Raw genomic sequence first — 4,323 nt, 5'->3', positions numbered from 1 at the left:
AGCCCTGCTGAGTTTTATGGATTAATAAAAGTACTACTGTTCTTTCTCAATTCGTGTTTGATTCTCTATTCTAATATGTATCTTCGTTCTTCATCAATATGAATGCGTTGAACTGGCATAAGGTTATCACATTCTACATGGGTTCAGAGTGAGTCTTTCATCGGACAATGATGAACCACTAGCTTGATTATACATCTTTTAGACGGCTAATCTACGACTTCGTTGGGGACTTCTCAAGACACCAGTTCAACCAAGGTATGGCGAGATTAGGGTCTCTGTGGTAGAGGCTAGAATCCAAAGGTGCAGCATCCTCTAATCTGGAAGATCCGACCTTATCTGTGGCATTTTGAGTAGGATCACCAAGGAGAATGGACTGCAGGAGCTTTACCCTCAATTAGAATGGATATGCACTAACCCTGGGATTCATATCTGGAGGACTATTGGCAGCTGCTCAAACCAGCGTCAATCACACACAGCCTGCCATAGAAAAAATCATTCACAATTGAAGAAGAAAGTAAGACCAAAGTTAATCCAAAAGGACAAAGCATCTCCAAGCCTTAACCATCTTCTTATCACTGGTTCCATTCAAATTCACAAAGTATTTTATACACTTTTATTCCTTTTATGCTTTTAACCAAAACCAACATCTCTTTTATCCACCTGACTAAGATCTGCAAGATAACCATAGCTTGCTTCAAACCACAATTCTTGTGGGATCGACCCTGACTCACTCAGGTATTACTTGGATGACCCAGTGCACTTGCTGGTACAGTTATGCGAAAGTGTGGGATTCTGCGCACCAAGCGCTTATAGAAAGGATTGGCCACCGCCAATACAATGTCATCTTGGAGTTATGGACACTCATCGGTGTAGTGGAATCTACGAGCACACACACTACACACTCTAGTTGGGGGTTCAAGTTGGTATTGTTGCAGTGCTCCTTGAATTCTTTGAGGTACTAGTTGTGCTTGGTGGATTTTCTTAAAGAGGGTGGTCATCTCTCCTAAACTCTTGCTCAAAGCGAATTCACTTGGGGATACTTACACAATAGCCTTGGGTTAAAGATTTATTGTTCTCAAATGTTGTGTGGACTCAGCCAAATCAGAGATAAGTTGCCAAACCTCCTCCGCTGTCTTATACTTCACAAGCGATCCATTACTAGAAGCATCAAGGAGGATTTTATCTTGGGGCTTGAGGCCTTGACAAAAGTAGCTAATTAGCACCAAACCTTCCATCCAATGGTGAGGGCAAAAATCAAGTAACTTCTTGAATCACTCCCAATATTCATGGAGTGTCTCAGTGTCCTTTGCATGATACAAAAAAGCTCTTTCCTCAAATGATCAATCATCTTCGTTGGAAAGAAGTTATCCAAGAACTCTCTGTATAGTAGATCCCAGTTTGTAACCACCTCATAGGTTGGGATAAAACCATTCCTTCGCTTTTTTCTCAATGGAGAATAAAAATTGAATACCAAAATTGTAAGTTCATCTAACCTATGACGTCTAATGGTTGAGCATGCCACTTGGAAATTCTTCAGATGCTTAATTGGATCTTCTACAAGCAATCCATGAAATTTAGGAAGCAAGTTGATTAGTCCAGTCTTAAGCTCAAAGTTAGAATCCAAGTCAAGATAACAAACTTGGAGTGGTTGAAGAGTAATATCAGGGGCTCTCACTTCCTTGAGAGTAATCCTCCTTGGGGCAACCATGTCTTCAACACTTGTATTAGTCAAGGAAGCATCAAAAGTACCAACAGAGAAATATACGGTTCCTTCTTTGAATGAAGACTCAGAGTCAATCTCAGAAGGGGAAGGTGAATCGGCGGGAGCCGCTTCACTATCCACAAATGCCAACTAGTGCCGAGCTTGCCTAATATATAACAAAGTTCTTTTATCTCTGGATAAAAAGGGGCTAAGCTCGGTTTTGGTAATGACCGCGTTATTTAAAGTAGAAACCATAGAGTTCATGCAATTATTATGATAAAAAGAAATAACAAAAGGAAAGTAAAAACTAATTACTACTTAATAAAAGTCCTAACTATTGACAAAAACAATAAAATAACTAAAAAGCAAACTTATTCACATATGCACAAATTAACAATAACCAACAATATGACACACATATGTAAAGTCCTTGGCAATAGTGCCAAAAACTTGATGCAGGCTAATTACCAGTTTAGAAAATTCATAAGTTTTAAAAATTCAATTATGTCACAAGTATAGTCTAAATCAGCAACCAACTCACAAGCAAAGTTTAGAAGGTTATTACAAAAATCAAATCAATAACTGAGAATTAAATCTCGGGTCATTCTCTCTTGGACTTACAATTGAATACACATCATTGGTTATAAAATTTGGGAGGTTTGAATATGAATGTTGAAAGGTAAGGTAACTAGAAATTAAAGAGCAACCAACAATAAAATTGTATTAAGTAAAAGCAATAAGCAAGTAAACAATTATCTAGTAAGCATACAATTGAGATGGCGACAATTTAAGAGGTGACTATACTAGGAAGAAATAGAATTAAAATAAAAGGACTAAGAGAATTGAATCAATAAAAGAGATGGCTGGTAATCAAATACATAAAAGGAATTGGTTAGGGTTGAGAATTTAGGCTTGTTATCAACCACAAACATGACAATTATTAAAGGTTATTCCCACTTCGTCATCCCTTAACATTGAGAAAAGTCAAATTCTTAATCCCCAAATCTTAATCAACTTACCAATCAAATTTGGTAAAAGATTAGCATTAGTGAAAACCAACTCAACTACCAATCCTAAATTACCACTGAGTATTGGACATTGATAACTCAAGGATCTCTAATTATTCAACCACAAGCCAAGAATTCAAAAATTTACTCTTTAATTAAAGTAAATATTCATCAAGCACTTGGTGAGCAATAAGAAAAAAATATCATGCAATTGTCTAATTACTACCAAATATCAATAATAGCAACTCAATTAACATATTTAAAAATATAGAAACAACAATGCATTAATAGAAATTCTAAATTAACAAGACACATGAACTAAGGAAATAACAAAGTAACTCAGTAATCCTAAGAAATAGTAAAGTGAGATAACAAAAAAATTAAATCAAACTATAACTAAACAAGATTAAAATTCAGAATTGAGTGCAAAATTGATAAGAACCCAAGGAAAACCTAGAGAAAATCTAGAGTTTCTCTTACTAGAAAACTATGAACAAACTCTCTATCCAAAAAAAATTCTCTACTCTCGAAATTGGTGATCCCCTTGCTTCCCATTTTCTTGGCCTTTTTGCTTCCCTCTTTCCTTTAAAATAGAGTTAAATTGGGCCCCAAATGAGCCCCAAAATCATAGCCACGTGCTTTCATTAAAGAGGCATGCGCTGCATGTCATGCGTACGCATAAGTCGTGTGTATGCACGAATTGAGAAAGATACATACGTATGGCAGTCAAATATTCGATTCTTAACTTTTTCATGATTTCTTCACTTTTGCATGTTTTTGCTCCATCTCCCAAGCCATTCTTGCCTTGTTACACTTGAGATCACTCAACAAACACATTACGGTATTGAATGAGATAGCATTGAATTAAAATTGACAGTTTATTGGTTTAAAAAGCATGTTTTTAACTCTTAAATACAATTTAAGAAAAAATCATAATAACATGCATTCTTGGTGAATAAGTGCAAGATAAGTTGATAAATTTCATATTTCTATCCAAAAATTAACATAAAATAGAGGTTTAAGAGTGGTCTTCCTCTCTCTCTCTCTTTGTGAACTCTTTTCCCTCTCCCTCTCTAGCTCCCTTCTCTGCAATAATGACGGCGAGCGACAAGACTCCCCTTTTCTCTTTTTCTTTTCTTCTTCTCTCTTCTCGATCTTTTCTTTCTTTTGTTTTCTCTTATATACATGAGGGTGGGAGTGATTGGCGACTGAGAGATGTGAGAAAATGTGTATGTTAGTAAAATTAGGGTTAGGTTTGGAAAAAGAGAATAAAGATAGAATAGAATTTTTTATAAAGTTGGAGAGTAGAGTAGTAATTTAAAACTAAATGTAATTCATTAAAAAATTTTTAAGAATACTATTTACTTATCAACTTACTAGCTAATTTTAAATAATTACTCTAATTTAAAATTAGAGATAATTTAATAATTTTTTTTAGTTCATAAAATTTTAATATTAAATTCTAAATATCTATTATTCAAATTATATCGTACAAAATCCTTATTACTTTTTAATTACTGAAATTTTTAAATTTCAAACATGTTAAATGTTTAATTATTATAAAAATTATATAAGAATTCTATTTAATTTAAACTCTATTTATTAAAATTTGAT

Source organism: Arachis ipaensis, chromosome B08 (genome assembly GCF_000816755.2).
Source record: "Arachis ipaensis cultivar K30076 chromosome B08, Araip1.1, whole genome shotgun sequence".
NCBI classification, from domain to species: domain Eukaryota; kingdom Viridiplantae; phylum Streptophyta; class Magnoliopsida; order Fabales; family Fabaceae; genus Arachis; species Arachis ipaensis.
This window is presented reverse-complemented; position numbering follows the sequence as displayed.